The sequence below is a fragment of the Helianthus annuus genome, chromosome 4, assembly GCF_002127325.2.
Source record: "Helianthus annuus cultivar XRQ/B chromosome 4, HanXRQr2.0-SUNRISE, whole genome shotgun sequence".
In the NCBI taxonomy this organism is placed as follows: domain Eukaryota; kingdom Viridiplantae; phylum Streptophyta; class Magnoliopsida; order Asterales; family Asteraceae; genus Helianthus; species Helianthus annuus.
In genome coordinates this window covers 120508180-120529273 of record NC_035436.2, presented here as the reverse complement: position 1 = coordinate 120529273, position 21094 = coordinate 120508180, and positions in this window count along the sequence as shown.

Sequence of the window (21094 nt, the reverse complement as noted above, 5' to 3'; positions counted from 1 at the left end):
TTGACTCGGGTTTGGACTCCGGTTTTGATTCCTCATTGTCATCTGTGTCTAACACCTGATCGACCATACTTTTTATCAACTTTGACTCATGATCTGTGTCTGATGACGTATATGTGACATCAATACTTTCTGGTAAGTTATCCGACGACCCAGACTCCCATTTCAAATTGATCGCTTTATTGACTCTTTCTGAATTTGGATTTCGAGGTAAATATCCATTTTCAACCGGGGGCAGACATCTGTTATAGGATACACTCGGTTTCTTACCAAAAGTCTTCAATTTTTCTTCATCTTTTGTCACGGATTTTTCTTCTTCAAATATCTTCACTTCTTCAAATGTCTTCAAATCTTTCACAACTGGATAAATCCTGTCAACAACAAAAGTAGAACATGAGTAACTGTCTAATAATTTCTTTACCTTTTCAGTTTCTATCTTTTGTGTTGCCAACTCAAGCTCGAGATCTGCACATTTCTTTATGTTATAGTTCGCCGTATCAAGCTGTCTTAGGTAAGCTATCTTCAAAGTATTCATAGCTTCAGCTTGTTCACCATCAGAATCTGTATATTTGTTGATTTCTCTGTTCATTGTATCATACGATTCCTTCAACTTGTGAATATTGTGCAACAGCTCATTGTTCTGCTTAATCAGCGAATCACAGTTCATGCATTTTTCTTGGACCAAGACTGGTTCAGCATCCACTTTAATTTCAAATTCAGGAACCTCTTTCACTGTCCTGTTTGAATTTAAAAATTGAGCTCTTCTCAATTTCTCAGCTTTCGCTTCTTCCTTCAATCTCTCTTCCTCTTCAGCCTCCTCCATGATCTTTTTTCGTCTCTCTTCAGCAGCTTCCATGACTTTTCTGCATCTTTATGCACATTTCAAATCATAAGCATTAGCAAAGAAAGCGTGAGAAGTGTTTTTAGACATCTCTTTAGCCATAAGATTTTGATCTGGACAAAAATCATCCCAGGTAAAACCTTCAACCATCTTTTCATCATCTTGTTCAGCTAGACACACTTTGCTATCTTTTGGAAGATACTTTTCCCAGGTAAAATTATCATATTTTCCCTGACTAACAATGCATGCTCTTTTATCAGCCACATCTCTTCCATGAGCCGTTTGTGCCTGATGCTGCTGTGCTGGTTGAGTGATTTGATGATAAATGGCCTTCTTGTGATAATCATTGTTTCCGAAAGGATTCTGGGCACCGACAGCTTCACGGTTTTTGCATTCCCTCTTGAAATGCCCCTTCTCCCTGCAACGAAAACATGTAACTTTAGATTTGTCAAAACCTAAAGCTGAAACGTTTGCATCACGAAAATCATCACGGCCGGTAATTTGTTTAAATTTTTCAGCGCGTCTCATCGCACTCGCCATACACCATTTAATATCCATTAATTCCATTTCTTCAGCATCAATTTGATCATAATCCTCTTTTGTAAGCATTGGATTTCCGATCTTTCCTGCAACAAAACAACTATAAGATTCTAAAATCATCCCTAACAAAGACATTTGATTTTTTGCAATATCTTCAGTGTAGTCTTGATCATTTTCAAGGCTTAACACAATGTTACACTGAAGTTTTCTACCATTCTTTGTTACAGAGATGTTAGGATCGAAAGATGAGAATCTTGTGTTGTTGCTTGATTCTTGAGATGTCTTCTTTTCGGTAGAATCTTTAACACTGTAAGCAGTTTCGATCTTAGGTGAAAACTTTGTAGAATCAGTAGCACCATGTTTGTAGTACAGACTGATATCCTGCTCTCCATCGTAGTTCTTCATCCTAGCGATCTTTCTCTGCTCCATCTCCTGAGCTTCCAAATGCTTTATGAAGTCTCCAAGTTTCATCTTTTTATATTCCACTTTGTTGGACTTCAGCATCATCAAAAACGTTCCCCAAATTTCATATGGAAGCGCATCTGCAAGTTTTTCAATTAATTCATCAGTATCTTTCTTAATACCTAACTTTGTCATATTTCTCACCAAGTTACAATATCTATCAATAATTTGTTTGGTGGTTTCATTTTTCAATCCCCGAAACAAATCAAATTCCTTCTTCATGAGAGACATTTTGTTCTTTAACATATCATCACTTCCCGTAAACTTTGCTTCCAATTCTGCCCAAATTGAATATGCAGTTCCATCATGTTGAAGTAGTATCAAAATATCTTCTTTTATCGCTTGCTGAAGTAGACTCACCATCAATTTCTCATCTCGATATTTCTTTTTATCTGCAGTACTCATCTCTCTAAGCGTTAGCGAAATACCATTCTCAATATTGTCCTTTGTGGGTTTAACAAATGGTTCCTCAGTGTGTTCCCACGCATCAAGATGATAGGCTTCAACCCAATTTCCGAATCGTTCCGACCACACATTGTAATCATCAATATCCATGAGTTTTGGTGGTTTCTGAGACGTTCCGGTTTCATTTTCGATCAAAGCACTTTGAGTAATTGAGGCAGGGGTAGCAAAAGCATTATAAAATTCCGTATCCATTGTTCAAATTGTTCACAATTTTACAATAGTTTCAAATTTTAGACAACTGTTCAGAAGAGCGAACCAATGAAATGAGTAAATGTCCGAATAAGAGGTAAAACACACTGTCCGTTCGAGCGATCCGACCAAATATCAAATGAGCGGTCCAATATAATCCCAATGAGCGGTCCAGAAATCTTAGTTCGGGCGGTTCAAAACTTGTTCATTCGAGCAGTTCACAAGGGTCAGTTCGAGCGGTTCAACCTTGTACGAATGAGCGGTTCAGTCTTAAGGAGCGATCCAAGTTTAAATTTCGAGCGGTCCGGATGCTGATAGATAAGCGGTCCAAAATCAGTCAAAAAAGCGGTCCAGAAATACTAGTTCGAGCGATTCAGAAGAACTATTTCGAGCGATCCAGAAGCTTACGTCATCTTTTGAGCGATCCTGAATGAACAAATCACCTAAAATCTTGGTTTCTACTTCGATTTTAGATCTGAAAACTACAAGGATTTGTTAATTCATGATTCCGAGTGCACTGTGTGATTTTGAGCTTGTTTTACCGTGAAAAATTTTGAAAAAGTGAAGAAAGTGTAGAAAATCAGAAGAATAGCAGCTAAAATGGCATGAACTCCTCCTCCTGAGCTCTGATACCACTTGTAGGATCGTTCGTCGACCTGTTTGAGTCGTTCAGAGAAGTTCGTATCCGAATTAAGAGGCGGAAACTAATAATTCGGTGCAATTGACGCTGTATTCACTTTAAACTTGCTGTTGTATTGATTTCAAACTCAGTTACATGATCTGACAGCACTTCGGCAGAGTACTGGAATAATACACCATCAACTATGTGCTAGGATCGCCCCAAAGACCTATTTATAGAGTTTCTGGTCCGCTCATACGACATGTCCGTATGAGCGGTCCAACAGTGTGCCGTATAAGCGATCCAGGACATGAACACATAAGCGATCCTAACCTATCTTGACACAAAAGCGATCCTTATACAATCTTCTATTTTTAGGTATCTGTGTTATTTCTGATCTGCTCAGCTTCAAGACTTGATGGAAGACGTAGTCAGCAGACGTAGGTGCACTAACAGGAACGCACTATGCTTCATTGTGTTCATGTTCAATCTGCTATTCAAGCTCGATCTGATATCCAAGCATGCATTACTCAGGCTCAACATGCTTGTGTTTCACAAGACTTGATGGGTAAGGAATTACCCTATCACATTAAGCCTGACCTTGTGCTGAAGGAAGATGGATCGTATTATTTCATGGACCGTTTGTGGGTCCCAAGCCAAGATGATCTTCGCACTCTGCTTATGGATGAGGCCCATAAGTCTCGTTATTCTATTCATCCTGGCTCAGATAAAATGTATAAGGATCTTCGTACTCAGTATTGGTGGCCTGGTATGAAGAAAGACATTGCCTTGTACGTTTCAAAGTGCCTTACTTGTCTCAAGGTTAAGGTTGAACACCAACATCCTTATGGTCTTTTGGAGCAACCTGAGATCCCAGTTTGGAAATGGGAAAACATTGCTATGGATCTCATTACTAAACTTCCGCGCACTAAGAAAGGTCAGGATGCCATCTGGGTAGTTGTTGATCGTCTTAGAAAGTCAGCGCATTTTCTGCCGATCCGTGAGGATTTTTCTGCTGAAAGACTAGCCAAAATCTACGTGGATGAAATTGTATCTCGACATGGTGTTCCTTTGAACATTATTTATGATAGGGATGCTCGCTTCTCTTCTCGATTTTGGAGAACCATGCAATCTGCTATGGGGACCCAACTCAATCTGAGCACAGCCTATCATCCACAAACAAACGGCCAAACTGAGAGAACAATCCAGAATTTGGAGGATATGCTTAGAGCTTGTGTGATCGATTTTGGTGGTAGTTGGGATTCACATCTTCCATTGATTGAATTCTCCTACAACAATAGTTATCACTCCAGCATCAACATGGCTCCTTTCGAGGCTCTCTATGGTCGAAAATGTCGTTCACCAGTCTGCTGGAATGAAATAGGTGAGGCTCAGCTTACTGGACCTGACCTCATTCTAAAGACAACTGACAAGGTTAAGAAAGTTCGTGATAACTTACAGGCAGCTCGAAGCCGTCAAAAGAGTTACGCGGACCGACGACGCAAGCCCTAAGAATTCCAAGTCGGTGATCGTGTATTACTTAAGGTCTCACCTTGGAAAGGTGTGATCAGATTTGGAAAGAAAGGAAAACTTGCACCTAGATATGTTGGACCATTCAAGATCGTCGAAAGAATCGGTAAGGTAGCCTACAGACTTGCATTACCTGCTAAACTTGGAAATGTTCATCCTACTTTCCATGTATCCAATCTCAAAAAGTGTTTAGCTGATGAGAACCTCCACATACCGCTTGACGAAATCCGTGTTGATAAAACACTACATTTTGTTGAGAAACCTGTGGAAATTATGGATCGTGAAGTCAAATGGCTTAAACGCAAGCGCATTCCGTTGGTTAAAGTTCACTGGGAATCTAAACGTGGACCTGAGTTTACTTGGGAACGTGAAGATCAAATGAAGGCGAAGTATCCACATCTATTCTCACGAGTTTCCTCTAAACAAATTTCGGGACGAAATTTCCACAAGTAGGGGAGACTGTGACATCTGTGCTTGTAATCATTGTAAACAGTTCAGTTATCAATGAAATAAAGTTATTTGATCCCTATGTTTGTTTGTTTGTGTTTGATGCTTTTCATGTTTTGACTTTTATTCGATTTCAAACTCTATATCGCTTTCTAGAGAATTATACGCAAACTGGTGCGAAAACGTAATCAGTTATATGCAACAAATACTCTGGAACATCAATTTATGCTTAACATACCTTAAATAACCTTTACATAACTTAAAAATAAGTTTTGAAGTGTAACCCCCATCAAAATCAACCCGTTTCAAAATCCGACCGCTTTGAATTGTGGAGCCTAATCCTTTCAAAAATCGGGACTTCGTACGTTAATTCGATAAATTACCCAAAATTTGGGTTAAAACAATCAAATATAATATTTATTAATATTAATTAAATAAATTAATATTTCTAATTAACTAAATAAATTAATGTTGTAAATAAATAAAAGAATTATAAAAATTTGGTTTATAGTTAATTAAGTTACATATTTAACTAGGTTATTATTTTATAAAGGAATCATTTAACTGAGTTAAGAACCCCAGTTAGTCCTGTTAGTGCATGTATAAAACCTCAGGGGCCAAACTGAAACTTAAATACACAAACAAATAAAAAGGGGGTTCTTCTTTAAAGAACCGGCCCTAACCAGATTCGAACTCGCGACCTCAGCTTCACAAACACACGCCTTAACCGGATGGGCTACCATCATCGCTGGTATATTTATGGAAACTAATTTTTCTTATACACTAATTCGAATTCAAACTAAATTCAATTTAAGCGCCAAAGAACCTGTAAACGCGTGACAGCTACTCCGCCCCTGATTTTCCGATGACGTGCAGAATTTCAACTTACCATTTTCGATCCAATCATTCCCAAATCCCATTCGGTTTCCTTAATTCCGTAATCTTTCCAAACTCTCGACAACCGACACCTCCCTAAACATCTATAAATATCAACCGACACCTCCAATCTAACCTCACACCTTTCACCAACCCCCTGTTCCTTTGCACCTAACCGGTACACCGCCGGAGAAGACTCCACAGCCGCCGGAGAAGACTCCACAGTTGCCGGAGAAGACAACCGGAAGCACATCCACCGCCGGAATCTCTTCTTTTCGTTTTCGGTATACGTTTCTTATCTCATTTGTTACTCATGTGAACCTTCTGTTGCTATAACGTTTACACCAGTCACACAATTGAGTCCATGATTTATGTCAAAACGGCTATGTTGTTCTTGATCGGTTCTGATTATCAAAGAAGATGAACTGAGCTAATTATTTAAACAAAATGAATAACAAATCCTAACACCAAACTGGGTTAGTCCAGTGGTGTTGCCACCGGTTGATACTCAAAGGGCGCAGATTCGAGTCCTGCTGCCCGGTTTCTTCGCTGGTTATGTTGGACGTTGTTTGGGCTACTGTTGGGCTCAGTTTGGGGCCGGCCTGTTGGTCCAATTTTTTTTTATTTTGATTTTCATTAACAGTATTTCTGTTATTATAAATTAGTTAGTAATAAAAATTCAGTTAATATTAATATTATTAATATAATCAGATTTGTAAATCAGAATTTTCTATAATATTATTATAAAATCAGAATTTTATTAAAATCAGATTTGATTAATATTTTTAATCAAAAATTATTATTATTATTATTATTATTATTATTATTATTTATATTATTATTATTAATCAGATTTATTAATAATACATATTATTATTCAAGATTTCATTATTTTAATCAAATATATTATTGTGAAATATTAGTATTATAAAATCAGAATCTATATTATTATTATTTTTAATAAGGTTCTCGTTGTTTTTAAATCAGAATTTATTATGATTAATTTGAACTATTACTATTCTTATCATTATTAATAAATTTATTATCATTACTAATTCCACAAAATTTCCGTTATCATATTAATCATTAACGAATTCCCAACCAAATAGGGTAAATCTCTTGCGCTTGTTACAACTCTCTTGGATTCAACTCTACTCTTTATTATTTACCAAGAAACGCAACGCAATCTAAGGTGAGTATACATGACCCATTTTCTATTTTCCACTTTGTGGTGCAATATGTATTCTAAATCAAACATCACAATCACATCAAACATTTTATGCACACTCTATCCTTACCCTACGTGATACATTTTAATCATGTTAGACATGTTATGCTAATGTAAACATTCATGACTATGTGTTCATTAACTTCGTACAAGCCTCCCCTAACAATGGTAGCGCTATAGGTTGAGAAACGCCCCTCCCGTTATATTAACGGGTATTGTTAGGTTAAACTATGTTAAAAACCACCCGTACACTTTTGGGTTGGACACTTTAATTGCGTTAAAGTTTGGTTTGGACACGTAGAGTAACATCGTTTCGAGTATATACTGTCAATATGATATTGTATTTCACATTTGGATATGAGCAACATTTTAAACACGTACTATGCTATGTATGAAAACTTGTATACTCGCCAACATGCTTTTGTTGACTTTATTTTAATACATATTGCAGGTTGATTGATCAAGATACAAGAAAACAAGCTAGGATGGCTTAGAAACCCATTTTAGATATAAACTTTATTTGAATTTATGTTTTGGATATTTGAAACTTTGTATTATTCTCTAGGTTTAATAAAATGATTAAATTCATATTGTCACATCTAGTGTTATGTTGTTTTGAGCAATTTGTTCGTCTCATCCCGATGTTTCCGCCATCGGTTGGGGTGTGACATGAAGGCTTTGGTATGGCAAAATTCAAGTTAATTCGCTTACAGGGACTAAAATTGACAAACTGCGAAAGTATGCCGATTTGAACTGTAACGAACATTCCGGAACATGCCCATAAGTTAAACATACCCTAAATATCCTTTACATAGCTTAGAAATAGGCTTTGAGGGGTTCGGTGTGCTAAAATAAACTTTATGCTCATTCAGGGACTAAAAGCGTCAAAAAGTGCATAAGTTTGCACGTTCGCGCATAACTTACGCTCTGAATACATCCGGACATCGAAAAATTTATGTAAGCATTAAAATATTATGTTTTAATGTTTGGCATGAGAAAAATCCATTCGTCGCGCAATTTGGATGGTTTTTCGCGCTTATGCGCATTCCGTCGTAATTAAGCGAACATCGCGATCGTACGACCAAACGAACCGACATCCGAGATAGTTTTGAGCATGTTTTGAGTTCCCTATACTTTAACTTCATTTTAGAGGCTTGAAATGAGGTTAACGGGCCTTAAACATGTCGAAAATGGACTTAAAAGCATGCAGGGGCTAAAACTGCCATTTTTGAAAAGTTATGCTGATCAGACAACCTCAGACGGCCCGCCTGAGTTTATGTGGATCCTGATGCAGGCCGCATGGCCTCCCCAGATATGCAAAAATGTTGCAAACAGCTGTTTGCAGCTGTTTAGCACTTCAAAACCACTTACAAATGGTTTTTATCAATCCTAGGGGCTCCCATGGGTTTGTAATTCAGTGGGTATGTGTTGTACGACTCAGATTTAACGCTTGGGGAACAAGAAACGATCTTAACGGTTCCATGTTTCCTATAAATACCCCCCGATGTCTTGCTCATTTTCCCTCACATTTGAAATCTGATTCAAAGCTCTCTAAGTGGAAGTTTATATACTTCCTACCTGAGAGTGAATCGGGTTCAAATCTTGCGGGGACCTTCTGTAAGTATTCTTTCGCGTTTTTCGTTCGTTTTAGCGTTAAAGTCAAACTGCGTTCGACTTTCTGCATTGACCAGTTTATGGTCAATGCGAAGTTCGTTTGAACTTCATAACGTGAGCGTAATCACGATGGTTATGGTCCCTAGTGACTATACCTACTGATTACCACGTTATCTAGGCTCAGTGACGAGTCGTAGTTTCGGCCAAAATGCGTTTTCTCGCCTATTTTGTAACCAAACTACTCTAGGGTATTAAAACCGTTTGTTTTAATACCAAACCTGTTTTCTAAACATTACTAAACATGTTCTAACATGTTTAGCTCGTCGCTTTTAGATTTGTGCTTGTTTAGGGTCGTAAAGGTAAGCGATCTAATCAATCGCTTATGCTTACGAACCCGACCCATTTGGTTGATCTTTAGGATCCGACCAAACATTTTAGGTGACCATAGTTGTATATGGAATAACCTTCCGAGGTTATACCTTATGGTCACGACGTTTAAGTAGTTGTATGAAAAGTAGTTCTTATGCCTTAGGTAAATTACCAAAATACCCTTTTTGCGCCAAAATTCATTTTAAGCCTATGTAACATAATTTTTGACATCTAAACTGGTTTAACAACAATATTAAGCATGTTAAGGCATATCTTACTTGTCATAGGACTAGTTAGGCTTTCCGAACGCGTTTTACGCGAACGACGCGTTAAAGTAGCATAAGCTACCTAAGCGGGTCGTAACGGGTCAAAAGCACTTAGGATAGGTTTCGTTTTAGTACGTAGGCTTTGTTAAATCATGTTACATAAGTTCCCCTACTTATTTGGTTTACAAACCCTCGTACTACCCGATCCTCCGATAGGGCCGTTTATTTATGTAGTTACCTATATAGGTGCCGTTTTATTCCGTGATCTTCTAGCATTGCTTGGTGGTTATCCTACGACTTCTAAGCAATCTCAAGTGAGTACATAGACCCCTCTTTTACTGTTTTCCAAACATTTTGGGGTGAAACACATGTGCCTACTTGTTACTTTCGTGCTTTCTTGTTTTCACATCATATGCTTGCTATGTTCTTTAGTACACTTATAGTACGTGATTTCATTACATTGTTTTGCTATGTATGTTAACTTAGCATGCTAGCACATTGACTTACATTACATTGTTTTGCTATATATGTTTACATGGCATATTAGCACATTGTTTTACATGACATTTCTGCTTTGTATGTTTACTTAGCATACTTAGTACATTGTTTTCACATAACTTGTTTACATTTGATATGACATTTGGTTTGCATAAACGGTTCTTTACTACATTCATTAACATTAGCTACGCCGTTCGGTAGTAAGTAATGGTACCATAGGACTTGACAAATCCCGTTCCTGACACCCTAGGTTTGTTTGGGTGAAAGGAATGACTGAATCCGAAAACATTTTACTTTGATAACCTTTACTCTAGGGTTATCCTGCTGTCTCAAGGCTTGAATGTAATGCGTTAACTTACCACATAAATGTTGTATCAATAAAACAAGCTTTTACTGGGCAAAACATAACTTTTTGATTTATTCAAAATACTTTGTTTTGTTCCCTTTTACTTATGGTTAAGTATTCTCATTTTGTTACTTACCATACATAACTTTTGTTTTAACTACATGACTACATTTTGGGTTTTTAAACATTGACAATGGTTTAGACAAGAACATTTCATGCTTGGTTTGAACATGAACTATATGCTTTGGTGATTTGTTTAAGTGACTTAAGTAACGATATGTGTGTAGTATGCTACAAGCATGGTGGATACGCCGCTGGTACTTCCTATATATAAGTGCTTGTAATGTATTACATGACATACCGTTATTTAAATCATTCAATTTTGGACTTATACACTTTACACAAATAATTTCTTTTTCACAAGACTTTGTTTTACAAAACAAATTATTTTATACAACTTATTTCTACTTGGTTATTCTTTAACGATACATTATTCTTTACTTATACATATCATCTGATTTTATCGCTTTTCAATGGATTTACAAAACAAAACAACTTACAAGGTTCATGACTAACTTTCATTAAACACTTTTCTTAAACCTAAGTCATGAATCCTAAATCAATAAAACCTATGTATCTCACATGCATTTTTATGCTGACGTACCTATTTTCACATGTGTTTTCAGGAGCTAATGCATAGGACGATCGTGACACGCTAGGGTGGACTCGGGCCTTAGTGACATAAAACAGAGCTAGACTTAGTTTAATTACGTTATGTACTCTTTATTTCAGTAGTTTTAAGACAATGTAACATGTTGGTTCTTATTTTGAACGATGTATTCCACCCTTGGGTGATGAATAAAATATTATTTTAATTACCATGGTTGTGGAACAATAATTCTGTTACAACACTCCCCGACGTTTCCGCCACGATTTGATGTTTTACGTGGTCGGGGTGTGACACTTTTCATCCTGAAATGCTTCAAAACCTGCAACAGTTGGATAAATTCGATCAATAAGATAATCAGAACTAGAATAACTCTGTAACAAGCATCTGATTCTCTCATTCTCAACTTTTCTCAGTCTCCAACTCTTGTTTCAGCTTAGCACATTCCTCAATGTAATAGTTTATAGCCTTTTGTTTCGTCATCATCGTTGTATTCATCATTGTCAAAGCGTCTTCTCTCTCAGAATTTGTCTTTTGAAGACCAGTTATTGTTCTATTCAATACATCATAAGATTCCTTCACCTAGTTGAGATTGAACAGTAATTGTTCCTTCAACTTCTCAAGCTCAGCCAACTTCTTGTCTTTTGCTGCACATTCTTTGCAAGATTCTAGACACTTTGAACAAGGCTTGATGACTTCCACAATTTTTTCTGCTTCAATAATCTTTTCAGATTCAACAACTTTTTCAGCTTCAGTCACCTTCTCTGTTTCAATAATCTCCTCAGCAACACTTTTAATTTCATCATTTTGAACAGTCTCATCTTCTTAAACAACACTTTCAGACTTTATTTGCTTTTGTTCTTTTTCTGCTCGTCTCTCCTTCAGCTTCTCCAAGCGATCTGCAAAATAAAAATGAAAGCTTTCAGGAGATAGATGAGTTTTTGCAACATTAATATGTCTTTCTTCTTCATCATCACCACTGTCATCAGTTGGTGATTGATCAAACTCTATTGACTTATCAGAACTATCATCTGAATAACTAGAATCAGATGGTGTTTTGTCAAAAACAGTTTCTCTTTCTGAACTTTCATCTGAACTTAGTGAGCTTTCATCTGATGAAACAGACTTTTCTTCTTCATTCTTCACACTAACACCAATAGCTTCCATCCACTTAGTAAACATATCTAGTTCATTCACAATTTTAGCAATGAAAGCTTTAAACTCTCCTTTTTCATCAACAAACATATCCCAACTAAAACCTTCAGGTAATCTTTCATCATCCTAATTGATTAAGCATGCTTTGCTGTCAGATGGAATGTATTTATCCCAGTTGAAATTTTCTTGATTGACTAAACACGCTCTCTTTGAAGAATCCTCTATCACTTTTCTACCAGGAGCCACTTGTGGTTCTTGTTGTTGTTGTTATTGTTGGCCAACTTGTTGATATATGGCTTTCCGGTAGTAGTCATCTTTTCCAAACGGATTCTTGGTTTCACTTGCTTCTCGATGCTTGCATTCCCTCTTGAAATGACCTTTCTCCCTGCATCGAAAATAAGTAACTTTAGATTTATCAAAACCTAAAGTAGAAACATGTGCATCAAGAAAATCATTTCTTCCAGTAATCATTTTGAACTTTTCAGCTCTTCTCAGGACACTAGCTAGACACCATTTGATGTCCATTACTTCCAATTCTTCAGCGTCTATCTGATCGTAATCCTCTTTTTTAAGCATAGGATTCCCGATCCTCCCTACAACCAAACCTTCATAGGATTGTAGCACAGTTGCAAGTAAAGACATGTGATCTTTTGCAATTTCTTTAGAGAAACTTTGACCCTCTGGAAGATTCAAAGCTATATTGCATTGTATCACACAACCACCACCTTTTGTACTTTGAGAATGAAAACTCGAATTTGAACTCTTGGGATTAACACTTGGATATGAAGAAAATCCACTGCTGTTGTTTGAACCTTGATCAACATTTTTAGATGAATTTCCAGCACTAAACGCAGTTTGAATCTTCGGACTTCTTTCAATCTCTTGAACACTGCCTTTGTAGTACATTTTCACATCTTGTTGACCACTCGGATTATTCATCCTCACAATCTTTTGCTGTTCAAGATCTTGACCCTCAATCTTCTCGATGAACTGAGAAATCGTCAAACCATCATATACTCCAGTGTTCTTTAAGATCATCAAGTAAGTACCCCACTCATTTTGAGGTAAAGCATCAGCTAACTTGTCGACCCATTCCTCTCGATCTTTGGTTATGCTTAACATTGACATGGATCTCACCAAATGGCAATATATTTCAATAAGTTTCTTTGTATCTTCCCCGGGCAAACTGGTGAATAGATCAAATTCTTTCTTAAGTAATGCCTTTTTACTTTTAATCATCTTTTCACTTCCATCAAACTTGATTTTAAGAGCATCCCAGATTGATTTTGAGGTCTTGTCATGTTGAAGCAACACAAAGATGTCTTCTTTGATGGCTTGCTGAAGTAAACTTATCATCATCTTTTTAGCTTTGTACATGTCACGTTCTTTGTCATTGAATTCTGAGATTTCTTTTTCAACTTGTAGATCTGTACGTGGTAGAACATACTTCTTGAAAATACACTCCCATGATCTCAGATGGTTAGCTTGAACCCAGTTTTCAAACCTATCTTTCCATCCATAATACTCCTCGATGCTCATTAGCTTTGGGGGTTTTTGTGTAGTTCCAGTTTCATTTTCCAAATTCATGTTTTGAGCATTGGTAGCTGGAGTAGTCGAAGATGTGGCAAACGCGTTGTAAAACTCTTCACTCATGATGAAAACAAATTCAAGTGAAATAAGCCAATTCAAGCGAAATACCCTCTCAAGCGAAATCAAACTCTCAAACACACAACCTGTTCAAGCGGAATAATATCTTAAAGCGGAATCAGCAACTAACAACTTCAAGCGAAATAACCAGCAATCAATTTCAAGTGAAATAACCAGTTTGGAGCGGAATCACTGCTATTTGGAGATCACTGATTTCGCTTGAACTTTCAAGCAGAATATCAACTCTCGAGCGGAATCAGACAATGTTGAAGCGGAATCACAGATTTCGCTTGAAAATCTCAAGCGGAATAAGGCAATCTCGAGCGGAATCACAGATGTTCGTTCAAGCGGAATAACGTCTTAGGTCCATTTTAGTCATTTTTAATTTGAATTTTGGTCTGAAACTTTCAAGGATTTGTTAAAATGCAGTTTTACACAATATATGAGAAATTTAGCCGATTTTAACCGTAAAAACTTGTTGATTTTGAAAAGAAGGTGTAGAAAACAGAAATTTTGAGCTGAATCGGTAAGAACTCCTCCTCCTGAGCTCTGATACCACTTGTGGGATCGTGTTTTGACCCAAACGAGTCGTTCAGAGGAGTTTTAATCTGTTTCAGAGGCAGAAACTAAGAAACAGACTTCGAAACAGCTTGCGATTCACTTTAAACTTCTTTCTGATCGATATAACACTGATTACAATCTCTGGAAAAACCGGCAGCACCTCGGTATCCAAGTCAAGAACTGTTACTAAGATTTCGCTTGAACCATCTATATATAGCCATCAGATTCCGCTTGAAAATCTCAAGATTCATTTCAAGCGGAATAGCTTATGTTGTGATTCCGCTTGAAACTCCACATGACTCATTCAAGCGGAATCAGCACATTCAAGCGGAATCTCCCTAAATAACACATAAATCTGCTATTTTCTCGAACAACGTGCCCTGATCTAACATATTAGTTACAAGACTCGACACATGACGAAGTCGGCAGATGCATGCACCAACTGTCTGAGACTGTTATCCTCCTTTTCTTAAGCCTTTCATAAGCCTCATCGGTATACTGCTTTGTCCATTTTGCTATGGCTTCAGCAGTATCCACCTTAGCATCCACCAGCTCCTGCTTCTTTGTTTTGTACTCAAGTATAAGGTCAGCAATGAGCTTTTTGTATTTATTCCAATTTGGAGCTGTCTTCTTCTTTCTTGGATCATTTTTAATCCTTTCAATTCTATTTGCCTTATGCTTTAAAGCAACTATTGGCCATTCTTCAAATTGTTTTTCTTCAGCAGGATATAATTTTTCTTTCATGATGTATACAAGATATTCTTTTCTCATTTCTTTTCGTAGATCTGCTTTTTCTTTGCTCGGATCTTATGCATAGTCTTCCATCTGCTTGACTTTAGTGAGCAAGAATTCCAATTTTTCAGAAATGGCTTCGTCACTTTGACCTTCACATTCAATTTTGGCTCTAATCTTAGCCTGCCTTGCTTTGAGCTTGAGATATTCATCCATATTTTCTGGGACTATGAAGCCTATGAGAGAAGGAAATCTTCTATTTGAAGGATCATCCTTGGTGTAGAATTGTCTCATCTCATTTTTTACAGCTTCCAGTTCCAGTGGATATTTTGCAGCAATAGGATCATATTTGTCCTCATTTGCCTGAGTAGTTTTTCTTTTTCTGGTGTAACGCCTTTTTGGAGAAGGGAATTTTGGTTGTGATGTGGAAATATTTTGAGTAGTGGTGGATGGTTGACTAACAGCTGTTGGAACAACTAGTGTTTCAACCTCTGTTGTCATTACAACTACTGATGTGTCAGTAGGTGTCTTCTGCTTTTGAGCAGGTGTTGAAATGGCAGTGGTTTGAGTGGTGGAAAGTGTCTGACTAATAGGTGTTGAAACAACTGGTGTCTCAACCACTGTTGTCATTACAACAGATGTTGTAACATCAGTTTTCTTCTTCTTTTTGGCAGGAGGAGATGATGGGGTGGCTGTTTTTGGTGGTGAGTTTGGTTTTGGTGGGGGTGATGTGATCATAGATGATGATGGTGGTAGGGCAGTGGTTGTGTGTGGTGAGGTGGTGTGTGTTGATACAGCAACTTTTGTCTGGCTATCTTTTTCAGGTTAAATATAGATACCATCTTCAATTTCCTTCTTCTTTCACTTGATTTTCTCCCCCTTTTTGGCATTATCTGGAAAGGGTTCATTCATGAAGAAGACAGTGGGAGGAACTTTTCCAGTGGTACTTTGGATGTGAGCCTTGATAGCATTGATGTCTGACTGAGTATCTTTAAACCTTGACTGCACCATGTTTGTCAACATTTGTACATGTATTACATGCTGCTGATCAGCCATTTGTTTTTGTTTTTCAAGCAGGGGTTTAAATACATTCCATAGCTCATTTGCAGCAGGTGCAGGTTGTGCAGGTGCTTGAGCTGGAACAGTAGTGGATTGTGCTTTTTGAGCCTTTAACAGCTGTTGCACCATATCCTTTATTTCAGCAACTGAAGTTTCAAGATTTTCAACTCTGCCCGTCAATTCTTGATATTTTAAATCATCACCCAAGTTAACGGGATCATCAGATTCCCCACCAGCAGTGGTTGTACCAATGTGTGACTTAGGAACTGAATCCCAAAAGTCATTCATTGATACCCCTTGTTCTTGGTATTGGGGACTTCTTCCTTCAGCACTTGATAACCTTTTGAAGGTACCAGTGGGCATAACAAACTCACTGGTGGTTCTCAGAGGTTCTATTAAAGAAATTGCCTTCAAGGGAGTCTTATGAATTTAACCACTGTCCAAATGTAAACCAGTGGGTTCAACATTTGTAGTGGCTGCTCCACTTGAACTACTGATAGGAGTTACTTGTAACTCCTGCAGTGTAACCTCCTCAGCTGTTGCTGGGATAGCAGAGGTATAAACATCAGACCCAGTCACTTGTGGGAGTATACTCTCAGTGATAGGTGATTGAGAGGAACTGGTTTGTGTCTGAGCTATATCAACTGCATGCAACAAAGGTAGCATGGATTGTGGTAATGTGAGGGGTGAAGATAAGGGCGTTGAAAGAGACATGTCCTTGGGATCAGGACTGAGGAAGATGGATCCGAGTGGGTCCAAAGCTTCATAATGTGGGGTCCCTGTGTTTACAACCTGTTCCATCTACTGTGAGGATGCAGGAGGAGTTTGAGGCAAGGGTGGAGATCTTTTTTCCATCTACTGTGAGGAAGTAGCAGCAGTGGTTATTGGTGACATTTGTGTTGTCACCGGCAGTGGCTCGACGATCTCATCTTCCAGAGGTGCCTTTGTTTTGAGTTTGGGGGGCTTTCTGGATGTTTTCTTTTTGGTCTTTTTGGTAATGGCAGGTGTGGGTTTCAAAGCAGTGGTTATGCTGCTATGATCACCTGGAGCAGTGGGCTCAACAGCAGATACCTGAGGAGCAGTTGTAACTGGTAAATTCTGCTTAGGCACCTCTGCTTTTGTTTTCGAAGGTGTTAACATTCTTGAGAATGTCTCAGGTGTTAAACCATTTATTTGGAAATAGGTACCTTATTTGAGCAAATTTTCATCTTCTTTTTCAAATTTTTGTTCAAAATAGTAGCTTAAAAACCTTGGAAAAAGCAAAAATAATTTGCTATTAACATTTTTTACCAAGTCATTAATGATCTCCTAGGAGTAATTATAATTTTCATTATTTAGAATAGCATATCCCAGACATTGGATCTTTAATGGTATTTCGTTAAAAGCAGTTGTTTTATTTGAAACACACATCAAAAGAGTGTGAAATAGAAACCTTGGTGCAGAAGGGAAATAGCCTTTTTGTAAGGTATCTCTTTTTAGTTGTTCTGCACACCCCCTATTCAAGAAATCATTTTTCAACTCGGTTTTAGAAAAAGAAGTTTTACCTTTCTGATCATCGAGTTTAAAGACTTCCGAAATGGATTGTGGAGTAATTTGAATCACTTTGCCCTGTATAGAGGAGTTAATGGCTATGACGATGTTATCTTGTTTTTCAAGGATATCATTTTTCCAGAACTCTCTCTGGGTTTGTTGGTAAATGGGAGCATCTGCTGTTAGCAAAGTTTTGTACTTTGATACAGATAAAGTGTCGATGATGGAATCGAAGGTGTTGGTGGTAGTGGGTTTTATGAGTAGACCCAAGTAGTTGTGAAGGGCTTTGTATGGTATTTCGATGGGTTCAGCGGCCATTTGAGTGGCGTCTTTGGAAGCAGGGGAAGAAGATGATTTTGATTTTGATTTCGATTTTGATTTCATCATTTTGATGAAGAAGATCGAAGAATGATTTTAGAATGAAGAGAGGGAAACTGCTTTGAGAAGAGAATTTTTGGAATTCAATTCGACAGTGAAACCCTGTTTGGGGTTTTAGTCAGGGTTTTATTTAGGGAAAAAGTGAATGCTGACGTGGCAGCGGTTACAACGATCTGATGGCTAAAAACTGAACACGTGCCAACCCCTGATGAAAGATTAAATAATGGAGGACAGTTGTTTTGAGAGCCACTGATGGATCAATCTTCAGTAGTTACAACGGTAACAAATGAAACAGTGGGTGATTTTTACTACTAGTGGATAGCATATCAGTGGATAGAACACTGATTTTCAACAACAGTGCTTATCAAGAATATGAGAGAACAGGGGTTGTCTTTCAGCAGTGGACAGACTTTAGAAAGTAGATGTTTGGGCACAACAGTAGTTAGGGGAAAGACAGTGGTAAGAAAATGAAAGACTATTAGCTCAGCAACTGTTAGTGCAACAGTGTTTGAACTTTTGACAAATAGAATTTGAGCATCTGCTTGTTTAGATGTGGAAATTGATTTTGTCTCGTGTGAAAACAATATTATATCCAACACCTGTCAATATACATCTGCAGAAATGCTTTACTTAACAAATTACATTTTAGATGCAAATTATCAAGTTTAATTTGTCAGCAGTTTTTCAGGGATTTATGATCTAGGTTGTACCACATGTTTTCTACAAGATTTGAAACTTTTATAAATTCCTGACAGTGGTTTAGTATCCCAGATGATGAAAATCTTTTTACTAAGGCTACTCATTTTGTGTCTAATTATTTGAATTAGAACATGAGTATCTCAGTAGTTTAAAGTCTGTTATCAACCAATTTTTGATCTGTGATAAAACAAACTTGAGGTTGATATGACCTTGGCACTAGTACCTTTTCCTTTTGATCAGTTTTTAAGGATAATATCAGCAACAAAAATAGAGGTTCTATATCCTGACAGGAGATTGATATTTTTACAATCGAAAACAAGTAAAAATACAAAATATATTATTCTAAAAAATAAAGAATAATATATCCTGTTTTATTGAGAAAAACCTTTTCCAAAAAATAGTTGAAGGTTATTCTGAAAACAACATCAAAAGGAGTTCTGGTATATTTTCCAATTAAAACTCATAGTCACACCAGTCTCAAGTTTTAGGAAAATGGTCAACGATTTGAAATGACTATTTTGTGTGATCATTTCGTTGTAAATTGATTTCAAGAAGAGGAGACATGTGAGGAGATTTGTCTAGTCCTCTTATCAGTTTCATCATTGGTGATACCATTGTTACCTGAACTTCCTTGAATCAATGAATGCACAAAATTGCTTGATAACCACTATTTACCCAACTTTGGACTCTTAAGTGTTTTATATTTATACTCCTTTCTTTTGACTTCAAAAGTTTTGAGATAAACACACTTTTGAGTTTTGTTAATTTTCTTCTTCCCTTTTTACCCTTCCCATTCATAAGTACAAAAATACTTACTGGGAGGTTTTTATTGAGGAGATATCCAGACCAGAATCATTTTACAATAATGTTTGGAGAAACTTGGACATTTTTGCATAAGCTTATTTCAAATCTCACATCACGTATGATTTAATCTGTTTTTCATCTGATTTTCTCGATGTGTTCTTAACAGAATTGATTTGATCCTTTTTAACAGGATTCTCAACCTGTTTTTCAACACATAAGATGTAATAACTAAAGTTTTAATTTCCCTCCTTTTATGTTAACAAAAACACTATTGTTTTTAAGAAACTAGGTTTTTGTTGACAAGAGGTTCATACCTTAGTATAAAACACGATGGAAACAACACAAACTTCATATTAACACTTGAAATCAATTTTGTAAAGGAAATGATTATACCATAGTTATCAGACATATTTACAGATCTGAGCCCTATAGGTGTTTTATGCGTGATATCACTTGTTATGTGAAGTTTGTGTGTCTTATGACATCTTGGTTGTTTTACAAAGTATCTGAATAATCATTTTGAACATGATTTCTCGTTACTCTGTTTTTCAACAAAATACAATCAACCTTAGTATCAATGAATTTTGAGCTGAACTGTTATGTCAAATTGATTGTTAGATCGAATTTGACTGTCCGAGCTCTGATACCAATTGTTAGGATCGGAGGCTCTAATGAGTGTGTTTGTTTGTGTAATTTGAACAAATCAATAGAGATGAACAGAGTTTAAGTGCAGCGGAAATGAACAACAAACTTAGTAAACACAATCAAAGAGGAAAATAGTTTTGATAAACATTTGCTTTTCATAGAGTCAAACGATTACAAATCAAAGCAAAAGATTACAATGCAAGCTTACAAACTAAACTCCCCCTCAGCCTGATGCTCCAAGGTTGATTGCACAAGATGAAAGGATTAGACATGAGGAGAAGAACTCGCTCAGTCAATCAATCAAATGTAACAGTACAGGGTACTGTTACATTTATAGGCAAACCAAACCACTAAGGCATCTCAGCTGACGTCACCATGAAAGTGACATCTAACAAACTAACAAACTCTATCTACTATTCTATAACAACTGACCATACAAACACTGATTTCATTCTAATCACTGATGTATTAACACTGATTCTTCATTCCACTGATGTAGTCAACCACTGTTGTTTTAGCATCAGTGCTTTCTTCAAAGGGTGATCAGACCTTGAATGGGCAGTGCTTGGATTCCGTCAGTAGATTGAGCTTCAGCCTTTAAACTTCATCAGTGCTTTGTCTTAACAGTAGTTTACAAGATCAGCAGTTGTTGATAAGGGCAGTACTTGGAGCATATCAGATGCCGGAGTCACAGTCAAGGGGAAAGCTTAATGTAAACAGCTGCTTATGACTAATCCACCGTAGTGATCCGGTTTTGGCTTTCATTATCTGTTCCTCTGGTAGGGTTCAATCCCAACATGTCTAAGTATATGCATCTAATATGCTCATATCATAACATTATCACCTAACATGATCTTAATATGCATCAAAATACCATACTTATGTCATGTTCATATAATTCAAACATATCCATTTCACTATCACTAAATC